This window comes from Pipistrellus kuhlii, unplaced genomic scaffold, assembly GCF_014108245.1.
Source record: "Pipistrellus kuhlii isolate mPipKuh1 unplaced genomic scaffold, mPipKuh1.p scaffold_m20_p_6, whole genome shotgun sequence".
NCBI classification, from domain to species: Eukaryota; Metazoa; Chordata; class Mammalia; order Chiroptera; family Vespertilionidae; genus Pipistrellus; species Pipistrellus kuhlii.
In genome coordinates, this window is record NW_023425562.1 from 51450067 (window position 1) to 51467873 (window position 17807).

Consider the following 17807-nt stretch of genomic DNA (forward strand, 5'->3'; position numbering starts at 1 on the left):
ATTATTACCCCCTTTTAATGATGGGGACACACAAGCCCAGAGAGGCCCACAGTGATGTCCATGCTGAAGCTAACACAGACGCACTTCCCACCTGAGATCCCTCCCCTGCCCCCGGAGGCTCAGCCCCAGAACATCCCAGGGTCCTCTCAGCCCTGCACATTCCCCAGAGAGCCCGGTGCAGCCAGCTACCCGCTGCCTCAGCCCTTGCTCGCTCTCTGTGAGGCAGCCTGGCCTCTCTGCCTCAAACTTTGTGGGCGAGGGCTGATCTGGGGGAGGTCAATGTAAGGCCCCACCTAACGGCCCAGCCTGGGTATGTTCTGGGTATGGGACAGCCACAACCACAGGAAAGCAGGCGTTTGGGTTGCAAGAACCCCAAATCAAGGGATAGAAGACCAGATCCATGGCGCTGGCTTCCCCACTCAGTTGCTTTTTGACCTTGGACAAGTCACTCTTCCTCTCTAGGCCTCATTCATCCTGGCAATACTTACCCAGTGGGGCCTCCAGGACCAGCACTGCTCGGTGGGAGCAAACCCCCATGAAGCTTACAGAGCTGGGCCCGGGGAACTGCCATGGGACCCAGGGAGGGTTTTAAGAGGAAAAATGCCCCTCGGACTGATCTCCAGGACTGCCTTCAGATGCCCCTCGAGGGACCGTACTCTGCACACCACAAATACTGCCCCTGGAGTCACTGGGCAGCATGACCTCAGGCTGGCCAGCAGAAGCCAGCTCCGTCCCTGTAGGAGCTGGCACAGCCTCCTGGGCCACGGTGGCTCAGAGGGGAGGCTGGCACGGGCTGCCCCTGCCGCAGGCTCCATCTGGAGGAACGGATGGACAGGCGGCACTCAGCCTCTCTCCTCCACACCCTTGCCCAGGACCGGCGGCTCCGAGTCTTCCAGGAGCTCCTGGGGGCACAATCTTTCAATCCGGCCCAAACGCAGCTGATTCTGGAAGACTCCTCGTGGAGCTGGGGCAGGGAAGATGGAGCAGCAGGACCCACAGAGGTCCTAACTCCAGTTCTCCTTTCTCCCCACCTTTGGGTGCAGAGGAGATGCTGTGCAGATCCAGAAGTGATGGCAGGAACACATGGTCATGTTTCTCTCCCACCAAAGCTCAGAACTCCAGGGTGAAAGCAAGGGCCATGGCCGGCAGCGGAGGGCGAGTGCATCCTCAGAACTCCTTCCTAGTCCCTATACAGCCCCCCATGGATCACCTGGGCCACAGCTCTGCCAGGCAGTGCCCTCTGCTTCCAGTAAGTACTCCATCGCCCCCACCCCCGATCTATCCTCAAGACCCAAGCCTCCAGAACCCTGGACACCCCCCAGTGTGAAGGTGCCCGACACAACTGGGACCAGCAAGTCCTCTCTCTCTAATCAGTGGGACAACAGCTGCCAAAACAATGCCAAGGCCCACCCCAAGCTTTGGAGGCCGTGGAAGAGGGTGGGATGGGAAGTGAGCCTGAAGTGGGGAAATGCCTGCACCCAGGGGTTAGGGCAAGGGCACGAGCTCCCTGGCATCCCAGCCGCCAGCCAAGCCCAGACAGTCATGCAGCATCGGGAGCGGCTGGAGAGAGCGCCAGAGCCCTCGACCTCCACGGAGGGGGCGGAAGTGGTCTTGAAAACAGAGTGGGGTGTTGGTGGGGGGGGGGAGACGGATGGGGGCGCAGCAACCTTCTATCCCTACAGCAAGCACCAGCTCCCCACCTCCCCGCCTCCCTCTCCAGGCCTTGGGGAGGCTGCGGAGCTGGGAGGCAGGGAGAAACAGCAAGGACCACCCCACACTGGCCAGGGGGCCAACAGCCTGCAAACTCCGTTCCTCTCAGTCTCGACCCCAGTCCTCCCCCAACAGTGGAGTCTGGGCCTCCAAGTGCCGAGCCGCCCCCACCCCCCTTCCACCTGGTCTCCCCCGGTGCCTACCTGAGCCGGGGAGTCCCCATGCCGGCAGGCTGGGTGCGGAGCGCCCTCTCGGCTCCCGGGTGGCAGGCCTGGGGCGGGGCGGGCGGCGCGGAGCGCGGCGGGCTCTGCGGAGCAGCCTGTGCCGTGCACCCCCGCCCGCTGATGGATGCCGACTGCAGCAGCGGCGGCGGCGGCGGCGTGCGCCGGGGCCGGGCTCCGTGCCCACAGCCCCGGGCCCGGCGCCCAGCGCGGCCACCCGCCCCCGCCCGCCCGGCCTCCAGCCCAGCCCCGGAGCGCAGCGCGCCGCCTGCTCCCTCGGGCCGCCCTGCCCTGCCTCCGCCTCCTCTCCCCGCCCGGCTCCCGCTCCCGCTCCCTTCCTATCGCCCAGGCTCCCGGGCCACCTCCTCCCGCGGCGGCCGGAGCAGCGGCCGGACCTCTGGGAGACCTGGCATCAGAAGCCAACGCTTGGCTCTCCGCTGTCCCCACCGGCCCAGGCCAGTCTCCGCCCTCCTGGCTGGGCCAAGCCCTCTTGGGGGCTCCGCAGGGAGAGAGGAAGGAGAGGGGAGGAGAGGGAGGAGGTAGAGGGAGGAGGGAGGACCCCTGACTCAGAAGGGGTGACTCAGTCTCAGTGGGCCTCCCAGCCCACGGAGCCAGATACCCTCTCCTCCCAGGCGGCACAGTGGGGCCATCTCCCTGGGACTCGGGGCTCCTCCCCTGTGAGGGAGGAGGTGTGTGCAAACGTCTCCTGGGATCCTGTGTGTCTGAGTGTGTGTGCGTGTACATATGTCCATGTGTGCTCCAGGGACATTGACCATAAGGGGGACTGGGCCCAGGTACAGACGTGTGTGTACCCATGCTGGGTGTGCTCACAGGTTCCAGGCAGGTGGGAGGGGCCAAGGGGCCTGGGGCACCAAGGTCATGGCTCAAAACCAAGGGAAGCCCTGTTCCTCCCCTCCAGAAGCACCAACTCCCAGCCATTGCATGCACCCCCTCTTCAGTCAATCAGCAGGCCAGGACCTCAAACAGCAGAGGAACCTGGGAGGCAGAGGGCCTGGGTTCCAGATCAGCGGGGCCACTGACTCCAGCAATATGCAAACAATGAAAGAAAGGGTTGGACGTACCAATCTCTAGGGGCCCCAGTTCTCTGCAGGAAGGCCTGGAGAAGATGGTATGTAACCCACAGCATGATCTCCAAAAGTTTCTGTCGACGGAACCAGTTTGGCTCAGTGGATAGAGGGTTAGCCTGTGGACTGAAAGGTCCCAGGTTCGATTCTGGTCAAGGTCGTGTACCTTGGTTGTGGGCACATCCCCAGTAGGGGGTGTGCAGGAGGCAGCTAATCAATGTTTCTAGCTATCTATCCCTTTCCCTTCCTATTTGTAGAAAAAAATCAATATATATATAAAAAATCAATATATATATAAAAAATCAATATATATATATTATATATATATTGATTTTTAAGATACCTTTTCAGGTATCTTAAAAAAATGTGTGTATATATATATATATATATATATATATATATATATATATATATATACATTTTTTTTAAGATACCTGAAAAGGTTTAAAAAAAAACAACACAAAAGTGGGTCCACATTTGTAGCCACATGACCCCTACTCCCTAACCATCCCCACCTCCTGGCATATACATTTATTCTTTTAATTCTTCAAATAATTCCTGAGTACCTATCAGTGCCAGCTATAGTTCTAGGCACCACAGAATCCACCACCTGGAAACCACAGATGTCCAACGCTGGGGAAAAGTGAGCCGAGCCTTCGGTCCTTCCTGCTGCAATTCCCTCAGGGTCACCCTCACCAGAATCCATCTCTACTCCCACGCTCCAGGGCAGGTAACTCCTCCCCTCACGCCTCCTCCCAAGGTGGTGCTCCTTCATGCTGACATCCCACCCTAGGTCCTATAGTGCCAACACTAAGGCCTCCACAAAACGAGGCTAGGCCCTCTCCTCAGCACCCCTCAGAGAACCCACGATGGCAACTGTCCCTTCTCCCCACCCAGGAACCAAGCCTTCTTTTCTCCAACTTAAACACAATGAACTCCTCCAATGTCCCCAAGACCCAGTTTCCGGTCCCCTCGCTCTCCCTGCTGCCCACTAGGAAGCAGAAGGAAGCCAGCTCCTCCCCATCCCAGAGAACAAGCCCTCCCCGCCTTCCCCCCAGGAGACAGGAAGATGGCAAAGTCAGCCCAGGGCCAATTCACAGAAACACCAGAGTCCTGCTGGGCAAACTTCCTCACAGATCTCCTCCGGGGCTTTGGACTCTCCGCTCCCCAGACTCTCAAACTCAGCCCTTCCCAGGAACTCGGCCGGACCTTGGACAAGCCACCTTGCCACTGCGGGGGCTCTATTCGCGGCACATTGCAGTTCACTCCACATTGACTCATATGAATGAGTGAAAGGATCAGAAGACTCCAGAGCTACACCAGATGAATGTATTGTTTCATATGCTCATTGGCTAAGAGATTCTTGACTGCCTGCCTTCAAGAATTTTTATTCCACGTTGACTCAGCTTCCTCGGCTTGCAGGCATTCCCAACCCTGGGCTCCTGTGGGCGGGACAGAGCCGCATGGCCAAAGCCCTTGGTTCCTCCTCCATCAACTCTCCTTCCTTGAACCCACCCCCTTCCCCTCCTTCCCCCAGCGGGAGCCCTCCCCCTCCTCCCCTGGGGCAAGGCCACTTTCCCACCCTCCCCGGCGGGATAGAGCCTCTCACTTTCCCAGACTAATCCAGGCTACATTCCAAAGACCCAGGCAGGACATTCCCAGACATCATTCTGGATTAATACCCAAAGAGCCCACTTTACTCCAGGATAGAGGGGCCACACATAAAAATTAGGTTGCTTTTATTATCATTATTTCTGTTTCTTTATTATTACTATCATGACTATTATTATTATTATTATTATTGACTAACATTTCTCTAGCACGTTCTAGTATGTAAAGTACAGTCATGGCAATCTTCACATCTTATGAGATCCATCACCCCTCATTTTATAAATGGACAGGCTGAGGCCCAGAGTGGCGAGTGACTAGTCCAAGGTGACACCGCACTGGAACATGGGCTTTCTGGACCAGCTACTCTCATATAACCCCACAACAACCTTTTCTAGAGAAATCTGGTTGGGGAGCAAAAGGGGGCTGGGGGCACTCTCTGAATAACACACAGCCATATGGACATTCAGTTAAAATTACCCTGGGTACTTCGCTGCGTTCATTCCACAGGCAGGGAAACTGAAGCACAGAAACAGGGCCCGACCCAGGGCGCTATCTCAGGAAAGCCGCCGTGGACAAATGCAAGAAGGCAGAGGACCCATCACCTCTCCCAATGAACAGGTCTCTTCGGTTCTTTCAGTTCCGAACTCTGCTTCCAGCCCTGGCTCTATCATTTCTTTCTGTGTTACTTGGGCAGGTTATTTGACCTCTCTGAGACTCAGTTTTCTCACCTATAAAATGGGAGAAATTCTTCCTGCTCTACTTCTGTCAGGGAGATGCTGTGATAGGGAGGTCAGCGAATGATGGCAGGACCCCTCATCCCTCTCTGGTCTGCCTAGAATGTAGGAGAAATTCTTGATGGCACAAAAGTGTCAGGGCAGAGGAAAGCCAGAAAAAAGATGGAAATGATTCAGTCCATTGGCTGGAAAGGCAAAGCACACAGTGTGAGCCACACCCCCCCCTGGCCACTCATGGAGCAGAGACTAAACCAAACATTTTATGCAATGCCTCTTTCACCCCTCCCCCACCCCCCTTTACCTTTGGAATGAGAGACATGCCAAGGTCACCCCATGTAGTCAGTGGTCTCTGCCATGGTCATCCCAAATAGCCAGTGAGTGGTCTTTGACTTCCAGTCACCAGGGGCCCCTTGATTCCTGGGTCGGGGGGGGGGGGCGCGGGGGGGGTTGGCCAGCACGCCTGGCCCAAGGATTTAATCTTTCATTCAGCAAGTGGTGACGTTCACACTCAACAGTGGCCCTGAGGAAGGAGAGAGATTTGGAGGAGCATCCACCCTTGAATTCACAATCAGTCCAGTTGGGGAGCATGGCCTACAAACCAGAGGTCCTGTAAGAGGAAGCAGCATCATTTCCTGAGTACTGACTGGCACCAGACAGTCATTTGTTTAATCCTTACAACAATTCTCCAGCATCGGAATTACTGACTCCTTTCATAGGCGAAGTGACAGAGGCGTTAACGGCATCCCAACGTTCACCTCGCCAATGCATGGCAGGCCACGTGTGCCTGATGCCGTACCCTGAGCTCTTCCCCCTGACTCTAGAACGGGGATGCTCACGATGGCAGCCACTAAGAACCAATGGATACTGAGCACCTGAAATGTGGTACTTGCAAACGGAGATGAGCTGTAAGTACAAATCACACTATAGATTATAAATATTTGATGAAAGAAATGCAATGTATCTCATTAATAATGTTTTTGTATTTTGGGTGTATTGGATTAAGTACATCATTAGGATCATGTTATCTGTTTCTTTTTGCTATTCTTCATGTGGCCAGTAGAAATTTTTAAATTACATAAGTGGCTCTCATCGATAGGGCACATTACATTTCTGTTGATCACACAGGCTCAGACGCACTATGTCCTCACCCAGCCCATGGGGCTCAGAAAAGGCTTCCAGGAGGAGGGGGCGCCTAAACTGGGCTGGGACAAAGGCACGATCTTGAGAAGAGGGCATTCCAGGGCAAGAGAGCTGCAGGGCACTTGGTTTGGGCCCAGAGGGCTGTAAGGCCTGGGTGGGCTGAGCTGCAGCCCCAGGCAGCGGAGCGCTGGGCCAGCTCCGGAGGAAGCTACCAGAGCCAAGCTTTCCGGAGCAGCAAGACCAGGAGCCTGGGAAGTTCTGCCAGGCAAGGCTACTCTCACTAATCCTTTTTTTTTTTTTTTTTTTTAATATATTTCATTGACTTTTTACAGAGAGGAAGGGAAAGGGATAGAGAGTTAGAAACATCGATGAGAGAGAGACATCGATCAGCTGCCTCTTGCACAACCCCTACTGGGGATGCGCCCACAACCAAGGTACATGCCCTTGCCGGGAATCGAACCTGGGACCTTTCAGTCCGCAGGCCGACGCTCTATCCACTGAGCCAAACCGGTTTCGGCCCTCACTAATTCTTGACACTCTCTGGAAGGCCCTGTGGGCAGCTGTTCTGAAGGGAGCAGGCAGGGTGGACAGGTAGGGACCTCTCCCTCCAACTGCCGCTCCATCCTCTCCTTCAGTCTCCTCCAGGAAGGCTCCCAGAGAGCACTGCCATCCCAGGGACGTGCCAACCCAGATCGCGGGAACCACGCACTCTGCAGTAGGTCACACTGTGCGTGGAATGACAACAAAGCTACACTTTTCCATATCTACTATGGTGGTGTGGAAGCTCCTGAGCGCAACATTTACCTCGGGGGAGGGCCCTGGAGGCAGGGATGGGGGGTGGGGGGAGGTTCATTAATAGTACAGGAGCTGTGTGACCTTGGCCAAAGCATTAGCCTCTCTGAGCCTCAGTTCCCACCTCGGCAGAATGGGGATAACATCAGCACCACAGCTTAGAGCTCCTAGGAGGATGACATCATACCCACAAAGGGGTTAGCATGCGGTGGCCTCAGTCTCTCCAAAGCTTCCAGAGGTTTCAGCCCCTCCCCTCCTGCCTTCACCCACGCTCCAACCATCGTGACCCTGCTGGCCCACAGTGCACCTCGGCTTCTGAATCTGGGACCCAGCTGTCATGAAGCTCTTTGGCTTCTCCAGAAAGACTGCAGTCTCTCCAAGATGGGAGCCTTGCCTTTCCCTCTACCCCTCCCCTTCCTTTTTCTCTTCCTCCTCTCCCTCCCCTTCCTCTTCTGTACCCACACCAGCCACCCACACCCCACACTCCCATCCCCATATCCTGTACGTGTCTGGACATCCCAGAGGCTCCTACAGCCCATTCCAGTGGCTTGGACACTGGGCCACCATCTTCGGCCAAGAACACTGTGGGTCTCCACTGAGCAACTTGAGGATCCGGTTCTGCTCTGCTTTCTCGAAGCAAGAACCTTCAGCGGCTCCCCATTCTCTGGTAAAGCAAGCCCAGCAGCTCGGCCTGACTCCCCAGACCATTCACAGCCTGTTCTCACCTGCCGCCTCAGCCACATCCTCAGGCTGCGCGAGGAGCTCTGTTAAACTGGATGGTTCTGGGCCTCAAGGGTACAGCATGGCTCTGTCTCTCTGCGTTTGCACATGTTCTTCCTCTGCCTGGGAGACCCGCTTTCCCTTCCCCATGGCCATTCTTCCAGCCATCCTCCAGGAAGTCCTTCCTGACCCCCTCCTCTTTGCAACGACCCCTCCCAACCAGAAGGTACGGCTTAGCCTCCCACCTCCTTCCTGCCCTCTGCCCTCTAGCCCCACCCAGCGCAGTGCCTGCCCCGGGGCACATCTGCACTCCCAGAGCCAGAGGCCAGGGGGCAAGCTGGGGTCAGGGGTTCGTTCACCAGGGTGCCAGGACACTCCCAGGGCTGAGTTCCACCTGACTACCCTCCACTCTGCCTGCCACTGGGAAATCAGTCCTCTCCTAGGAGGTCTGGGAGCCATACTCCTGGGGCCTGAATACAAAAGAGCTGGCCACCTTCCCGCCGGATACAGACGTCCACCCATCCTCCCTCCGGGTGACTGGAGTGTCAGCTGAGATTTGCATCATCACGGCATTACAGATTCCTTGCAGTCAGAAGAGACCTTAGGGAGTAGCATGCAAAGGCCGGGAGCAGGGAGAGGCAGAGGAGCAAAGCTCTGCGCGCACGCCGGGGTCCCGTGTGCTGGGGAGGCTGCAGCGACACCATCAATCAGCATCACCATCGCAGAGAGCGGCTGAGACCCCGTGACGCGCTGGAGCTGTGCCCAGCAATTTGCATACATTTTCCGTTTTTAATTCCTTACTGCTCTGTAAGGCAGAGATTATATATTCCACCTTGATGTTACAGGAGAGGAAACTGAAGCTCAGAACAGTTAAGTTGCTAGTCTAAGTTCACACTGCTAGTGGGTAGGGGGTAGGGGGTGGGGGCTGGGGGCGGGATTCAATCCCAGGTGTGCCTGTCTGCAAAGCCTGTTCCCACCATTAATCCTACATACACTCGCTGTATCACAAACTTACTATGGACGTGCTGGCTGTTTTAGTTCTTGCTGGTGGGGGAGTAGGGGGAGTTATACAAATATATGTAAACTTATGGCCTGTGTATCTTTCTGCATCTATATTATAACTTCAATAAGGTTTTATTTTTTTTAATGTTTTGTCCCAGAGATGAGTCTGTGCTAGAAGTTTGGGGTATGAAATATTCTTAGTATTCGTCTGAAGCCAGGAAGATGTTTTTTTCTTTTCAATCATCTTTCCATGTCAAGGGAGACTGCTCTAAAAGCTCATAAGTCCCCAAGCCAGGGCAAAATTTCACCTGCTGTCTGTCCATTGCCCAGAGCACATACACATCCTTGTATTTGCATTCCCAGCCCAGGTGCCACTTAGCCAAAGCACCGTTTCCAGAAGCCCGCGCTGCTCTGCAGTCTCTGCAGCCCTCTCCGCGTCCACCCATCTGTGTGGACCAGACGGCTGGACCAGCTGCTGCATCACTGGTTAATCCCCAACTTCACAAGGTGGCCAGGCGGCAAAGTCTGGATGTTCCCATCTCGCTCCAGGCCAGGCTGGGCAGAGGCTGTCCGTGTGTGTAAACACAGCCTTTTGCTGGGGCAGCCAGTGCCGGGCTCCCCTTGCCAAGTGGGCCCACTGTGGCTCTTATCCTCCTGCCCGGAATAACCCTTGGCTTTGGCGGTTCTCTGGTGGGAATCGGGAGACTCTTGTGAGAGCTGGTGCAGGCTGGGGACCGGAAGGGCATGTTATCCATCTGTTTCCCCAGTGCCCAGGACAAAGGCCGGTGGGATCCCGTGAGCTCCTCTGGGCACCGGCAGGACCCGTGCCAGGGAACAAGGGCAGCTGGAAGACAGGCACACCCTCCGACGACTCACAGCCTCGGGACATAAATAAAACCCTGGCATCCGCCTGGCCGGTGGGGCTCAATGGCTGAGTGTCACCCCATGAACCAGGAGTCACCTTTCCATGCCCTGGTTGGGGGCTTGATCCCCAGTGTGAGTGAGCAGAAGGCAGCTGATCAAGGCTTCTCTCTCATCAATGATGCTCTCTCTCCCTCTCCCTTCCTTTCTGAAATATATATATATATATATATATATATATATATATATATATATATATATATATATATTAAAACACTGCCAACTGCAATAGAAGGCAAAAGGTACTAAAGATTGTAAGAAAAGGATAAAGTGTTTTAGGAGTTCAGAGGAGACAGAGATTATAGGGGAGCGGGTGTCAAAGAAGGTTCCACATGGAGGTAGCATTTGGGCTGAGCATCAAAGGCAGGACTGAAGTACAGTTTAGACAGAGGAACTAATAGAAAACAAGGGCGGGGAAGTGCAGGGGTGACTCAGGAAACACCTCAGCCTCCAGCTGAGGCCGAGGCTGGAAAGGCACCTGGGAGCCTCGAATGGCATACCAAGTGGTTTCCAGCACTGACAAGCAACGGGCTACATGTGACTCACGTTGGATTGATTAAAGTTGAGAAGCAGTAACGTTCATAGCCATGTGGGGTTAGTGGCCGTGCAGATAAAAAGAAACTTCCGTCGCTGCATCCAGTTCTGCTGGACAGCACTCGCACATACAGCAGGGAGCCCAGAAGACTGAGCAGAAGCGTGACAGATCAGAGCTGGGCTTCGGGAAGATTAATTTGTCCCCAGTGAAGCGTAGGTGACAGGAGGGTGGCCGAGGCCTGGGCCCAGGGGGAACATTGCAATAACACGAGAGAGATCAATGACCACTTCTCTTCCCTCTGCTCATCTCTTCCTATGAGTAAGCAGGAAAGCAGAAAGCACTGGCTCTCAAAGCGTGGTCCCTGAGATGCAGCAGCATCCCCCGGCAACTCCTTAGTGTACAAATCCTGAGCCCCACCCAGACCTTCTGGATCAGAAACTGGGGAGTTCAGGGCAGCACCCTCTGCCTTCGTCAGCCCTCTCCTGACTCTGGGGCTCACTCGTGTGAGATCCACCAGCACGGAGGTGTGGAGCCCACGCTGGTTCAGAGTGACTGGAGCCGGCGGATCTGACTTCACGTCCTGATTCAGCCGTCACTATCTGTGCTTAATCTCACTGGGCCTCAGTTTCCTTATAACGACCTTATGTGGTTATAAGATTAAAGGAATGAATACATTCACGTTTCTTAGAAAAGTGCCTGGCGTATGGGAGGTGCTCAGTGGACGTTGGTTATCATGTTTAATCCTCACGTGCCACTTCATCTAAGCTCCCTGAGTTGAATTCCTCCCACCAGCATACCCTTAGCTATGACTTCCTGCCTGCCCATTAAATACTTTTCCAAAGACGCCCCCGCCCCCCAGGGCACCATTTACCAGTACTTTTCTCCACACCCAATGTCAGAAGGGGCAGGGGCACTTCCTGCCAGGCGTGAGCATCCAGGTACAAGAGGTGGATTTAACATGTGGAGCTAACGTGCCCGTTAAGGAGATGCCCCAAGAGGCTTCCCCTGCAAGACCTCCTGGGAATAGAATGTCTGGAAGGGAGCTGTCATCGGCCCACTGCCACCGAAAGCCTCAAGTCTGCTCAGTCAGAGCCAGGCCAGCCAGGAGGAGGGCATGGAAACAGTAGCTGGTCCTGCCTACAGGTAGCTGGTCCTGATCCAGGGGAGGATGGTGTCAAGGAACCTGGATTTTCATCTTGACTATGGGATCTCAGAAAGCCGTGTTTCTCTCTGGATTCAATTTCCTCACCTATAATATGAGGGGTTGGACTAGTGTAGTTCTTAACCTTTATGGGCCATTGTGTTTTTTTGTTTTGTTTTTGTTTTTGTTTTGTGTGTGTATGTGTGTGTGCCTGTTTTTTTGTGGGGGTTTTTAAAATACAATGAAAATTGCAGAGTTTCTCCCCAGAAAAACGCATGTGGGCACACACACACACACTTATTATAATTTCAGGCATCATGAGATGTCATAAAGTCCATGCATTGATCACCCCCTGGTCCACGGACACTTGGTTGAGAATCCTTGGCTAGCCCTGGCCGGCTTGGCTCAGTGGACAGAGCAGTGGCCTGCAAAGGAAAAGGTCTCAGTTTCAATTCTGGTCAAGGGCACATGCCCTGGTTGTGGGCTTGGTCCCTAGTGTGGGGCGTGTAGGAGACAGCCGATCTGTGATTTTGTCTCATCGCTGATGTTTCTCTCTTTCTCTCTCTCTCTCTCTCTCTCTCTCTCTCTCTCTCTCTCTCTCTCTCTATCTCTATCTCTATCTCTCTCTCTTAATAAATAAATAAATAAAAGCTGTATTTGTATTGAATTTTAGGAAACCCTAAAGGTGAGATTTGAAATGGTCTTTTGTAGGATTCAATTGTTGATCAGCTAAATGCTATGCATTCCTCCCCGAGCCAGCCGTACCCTTGTCATATTGCTTCCACAGTTTCCTTCCTCCTTCTGTTCTCCCCTGTTTAGCAGGGAGTGATCACATAGTCCTGAAAGACACCGCTGCCCCTGTCAGCTGCCACTTCCCCAACAGACAGATCATCTCCAGCTGACAGAGGGGAGAAGAGGAGCCTGGCCCCTCTCATTCTCCCACCCCAGTCCCTGGCCACCCCTCACCCCAGCACGCACGCACACACACACACACACACACACCCTCCCACTTAGCCACAGCCGAAGAACTGTGCCTCCAGACACTTGGTAGCGCGGTCACTCGGAACAGAAGAGTTATTTTTAGCGGCTGAGTGACAGGATGGGTGAGAGCAGTTCCACCCTGTCAGAGCTCCTGCTGCCACCAGCTCTGATGAATCACTGTCCACTATCCACTATGCGGATGTGGCTATTCCGGCTTCAAGAATGAACGTCTTGGATTGGTGGCCATGCTGGTCACACCAGACTGAGCCTAGGATCACACCAGGACAAGTCTGTGCTGCCTGAGCCAGTGCAGCCTCCCCAGACCAACGGCCCAGCCCAGCTCAGCCTCTCCTGACCATACAGGCCAGATCAGCGCAGCCCAGACAATCACATCCTGCACCAGGTAAGCCCTCCACCAAGCCGCCCAGGGGCCTCTCTCTGCAGAAGTCCCTTTACAGTGACTGCTGTTGCCTCTCCCACCTTCCCAGTCCATCAGAGCGAACCTCCCCCCACCCCACGTCCAATCTGGTGATCAAGGCAATGAACACCCTCGGGCAGACTCGGACAGGTCAATGCAGCCCTCTGCTGCTTTCATCTTCCTGGAGGCTACTTTGGAAAATTGCATGATAAGTCTTAAAAGTGCACAGACCTTTCAACCCCAAAATTCCTCTTCCACGAATTTATCCTGCAGGAGCAATGGACATACACAAAGATACAGCTATCAGAACCTTTGTTTGTTGTACGCAAGAGTCTTATAGAGCAGAGAAAAGTGGAATTAATATGTCCAAAAATCATAGCTACATTATATAAGTAGTGATACATATATGACACGATATACTAAGCAGCTAAAATATAATGTCATAGATCTGTATGTTTCTATACTAATGTTCATAGTAATACAGAACGGAAACAAAGCAGGTACAAAATAGTATGAAACATATGCTCCAATTTCTATAAAATATGTATACACTAGAGGCCCGATGCACGAAGATTCGTGCAAGAATGGGCCTTCCTACCCCTGGCTGCCGGCACCGGCTTCCCTCTGGCCACGGCCGCCACCCACTGGGGGCATGCTCCGAGCCGGGCCGCAGCTGCTCGGAGCATGCCCCACCCCTGGGGGGTGTCCACAGGGGCTGGGGGCAGCACACAATCCCTTCCTGCCCATCTGCGCATGCAGCTCCTTCCGAGCGGTCCTGATGCAGCTTCCTCCTAAGCCAGTTGTTACGCCTGGCTAATTTGCATATTACCTGTTTATATATATATAGATATGAGCATACATAGAAAAAAATAAACTGGAAGGAACTATGCCTCCCAAAATGTTCCTAGTGGTTGTTTTATGATAGTGAAATTATTTATTTTGTGCTTCTTTAGGTTTTGTTTCACTGCTTACTTTCTGGGAGGAGGGGATGTGAACATCTCTATATATATACAACAATAATATGCAAATAGACTGAACGACAGAATGACCGAACAAACAACCAACCAAACAGCTGAACAACCAGTTGCTATGATGTACACTGACCACTAGGGGGCGCGTGGACCATGGTGGGCGTCAGCAGCAGGCAGCAGAGCACAGAACATGGTGGACATCGGCCATGGCAGAAAGGTGGAGTAGGTGAGCAGGGGCACCAGACCAAGGCAGGGTGTTGGTCACTGTCATTGGGGCAAGCCTCTGGTGGTTACTGGAAATTCTTTGCTGCTATGTGCCACAGTCCTGCCTGGCGCTCGCACCTGCTGTCAACACTAGCCCCGACCACCCCTGAAGGCTTCTCTAACTCCCCCTGCTCCTGAGGGATGATTGGGGCAGCAGCTGCTGCTCACACCCACTGATGGCACTGGCCCCAATTGCTCTGCACTGTCAGCGGGTGCGAGTGGGGCAGACGCTGTCAGTGTGTGGGAGCGGCGGCAGCAGGACCAGGTCTGCCAGCAGACAGGGGACTGGGGCCGTGGCAGGAGGTGTGGACGGGAGCACGGAGTATGGGCCAAGACCTATCCCTGTGCCCACCACAGCCTTGCAGACCACAGTTCCTATCAAGGTGCACAGATTTGTGCACTGGGCTCCTAGTATTTATATAAGAAAAGCAACAAAAAGCATCTCACAGCTTCTGGGCTGAACCATTCAAAAGTCTTCCTAGAGTCTCACTAGAATCCCCCCTATGCCCACTGCCTCTTTCAGCCACTAGTTTTATCAAGTCTCCCTCTGCCTTTGAACTTTGCTGCCCTCCTCAGTTGCCCCTGGAGTTTCACCAATTGGAAGCCAATGCCCACAGTCCCCTAAGGCAGGCCTCTAGAGTAGAAGTTCCCTTCTCCAGGGCTTCCTATCCATGAATCTCGTCCAGACTGAGAGTCTAATTCCCTCATCTACAATAAGGGAAAAAATAATCCTATAAAATAAAAGGCTAATATGCAAATCGACCAAATGGAGGAATAACTGGTTGTTCTGACACACACTGACCACCAAGGGGCAGATGCTCAGTGCAGGAGCTGCCTCCTGGTAGTCAGTGTGCTCCTACATGGGGAGTGCCGCTCAGCCAGAAGCCAGATTCACGGCTGGTGAGTGCAGCGGCGATGGCAGGAGCTCTCCCGCCTCCACAGCAGCACTAAGGATGTCTGACTGATGGGGGAGCAGACTAAGCTGTCTGTCGGACATCCCCAAAGGGCTCCTGGACTGTGAGAGGGCGCAGCCCCAGGTGCATGGATTTCGTGCACTGGGCCTCTAGTTATTATCTATATATAAAAACCTAAGCAACCGTTATGACCGAATGACTGGTCACTATGATGTGCACTGACCACCAGGGGGCAGACACTCAACACAGGAGCTTCCCTCTGGTGGTCAGTGCACTCCCATAGCCAACCTCCCCCAGTCAGCTGACATTGTGTGGTTTGTCCCCCGCAGCTGGCAGGCCCCGATCTGTTCTGTTCCTCCCTCCAGCTGGCAGTCCCTGATCGCCCTGCCACATGCCTGCCACGGTGGCAGCACAGCAGTGAGGAAAATAGGAGTGGGGAAGATGGGGAACCATGTGGTGTGGGGACACCAATGATGGTGGCATTGGCATCTGTTCCTTCCTTTCCCAGCCTGACCTGGTGACCTGATCAGCCCTGATTGCCAGCCAGGCCTAGGGACCCCACCCATGCATGAATTTCATGCACCAGGCCTCTAGTTATAATGATAAGGGTAGTATCTTCAGTTTCATACTTTAGAGCACTTTATATTTACACTAGAGGCCCAATGCACGAAATTTGTGCAAGAGTAGGCCCTCGCAGCCCGGCTACCTCGGCCCTCGCAGCCCCATCTTCCGGAAGGTCATCAGGATGATCATTCTGCTGTTCAGCCGTTCAGGCTATCTGCATATTACACTTTTATTATTACAGATTTCACTTACCCCTCACAATGGCTTGTGAGGAGGATATTATTTACCCACTGTACAGATGAGGAAACTGAGGCCTATCAAGTATAGCAGCATGAAACTTGCCCAAAGGTCACACAGCGAGTCAGGATCAAATGCAGGTCTGACTTTGACATATCGGGAGTTGAGTGGAAGAACTGATCAGGTTATCCTAATCCCCTGTTCTCAGGAGCCATACCTTACATAGCCCCTCCTCCCGGCTGAGCTCACAGTTGCTATCAGTATCTCCTGCCCAGAACCCCGTAGAACCCTAGCTGGGGCCCATGCTCTGCATCGGCACACCAGCCCATCATCATCTAACAACAGGGCCTTACTGCCTCTGGGGGTCTTCTAGCAACAAGACATCTGCAGAGCCACTCTCTCCACCTCTGGACTCCTCCAGCTAAGGCTGGTCTCATTGAAGGAGGGGTCAGCCAGCAGGCTCTTCTCATGCAGGTCATAGCACCCACATGGGGTGGGAGGAGGAGAGGAAATGGAATCAGCCTGCACAGCCCGCTCTGGGCCTGTTCCCAGGTCCACATCTGGGGCACTGGCTTTGGCTGCACTGTCGTTTTCTTGAGCTTCTTTCTGCTGATCTGCTGATTGGGACAAAAAAAGAAGCTGAATCCTAGGGCTTGAATGCTAGTGAATTCCAATTTACTTATGCATTATTTGGAATGCATGAAATCTTCCCACCAGAATATTAATATTAAAACAGCAGTAATAAAAGCACCAGCAACAAAACAGCTACTTTGTGCAATGCTCACAACCACCCCTCAGAAGCAAGATGAGAAAACGGAGATGTAACTTGGTTGAAGACACCTAGCTAACAAACGGCAGCACAAAGGTTTAAACAAGCGTGTCTGACCCACTGGGCAACGCTGCATCTCTTCGAAATCACATCTGTGGATCCCGAAGCCATATGACAACGGAATGAGATTCTGTCAGCTGCTGGAAGAGAGACAGCTATAAATCCAGAGAATTATGATTAGAAAGCAAATCACGGGTCTCCCTCTGTAGGCTTGCAATTCACAAAATCTTCCTAGCAGTCAGAAGACCTTATACAAGTTGCTCAAAATTTCCAGAGAAGGTAAACATGCTTTCTGGAGAGAATGGACACAACACAAGGCAGGAAGAGAATGACAATGTGAACATGAATTAGAGAGTGAGGCAACACAATAGAGTCAGAAAATGTGATAGACGGGTGAAGAAAGAGAGGCCACTAGGAGGCAGTACAACATGATGGTCAAGGACTTGGGCAGCAGGTCAGGGTTCTAGTCCCTGCTCCACCGCTTCCTGGCTGAGGGACTTGGCGCAAATAACTTCAACTCTCTGAGCCTTTATTTTCTCAGCCGCAAACTGGGGATAATTCAACCTCCAATACAGAGTGGATGAAGGGACTGAATGAGTGAATATATGTCAAGTCCTTAACCCGGTTTCTGGAACACAGTAAGCACACAATAAATAGTGGCTTAAAAAGTGCTAATCATATGACCCAACAGTCCCACTTCGGGGTGTAAACCTAAAAGACTTGAAAACAGGGTCTTGCAGAAATTTTTGTGCACCCGTATTCAAAGCGTTATTCACGATAGCCAAGAGGTGGAAGCAATCCAAGTGTCCAGTGATAAATGTATAAGTAAAATATGGTATAAACACACAATGGAATATTATTGTTCAGCCTTAAAAAGAAAGGGAATTCTGACACGGTACAGCATGGATGGACCTTGAGGACATTCCACTAAATTAAATAACGCCAGTCACAAAATGACATATACTGTATGATTCCACTTATATTCATAGAGACAGAAAGCAGAATGGTGGTTACCAG

At 53.1% G+C, this 17807-nt stretch overlaps 1 protein-coding gene across 15 annotated transcripts in view; it reads right to left on the reverse strand.

Moving 5' to 3' along the window:
• Positions 1 to 17807, reverse strand: part of EPB41L1 (erythrocyte membrane protein band 4.1 like 1) — a 120217-nt gene that overhangs the window by 66794 nt on the left and 35616 nt on the right. The window contains exon 1 of one of the 15 annotated variants that reach the window (XM_045574643.1): positions 1914 to 2146. The exons of the other annotated variants lie outside the window; for them this stretch is intronic. The gene's annotated coding sequence lies outside the window, so the exon portion shown is untranslated. Of the gene's footprint in view, positions 1 to 1913; positions 2147 to 17807 lie in introns of those variants that run through there. 15 annotated transcript variants of the gene reach the window in all.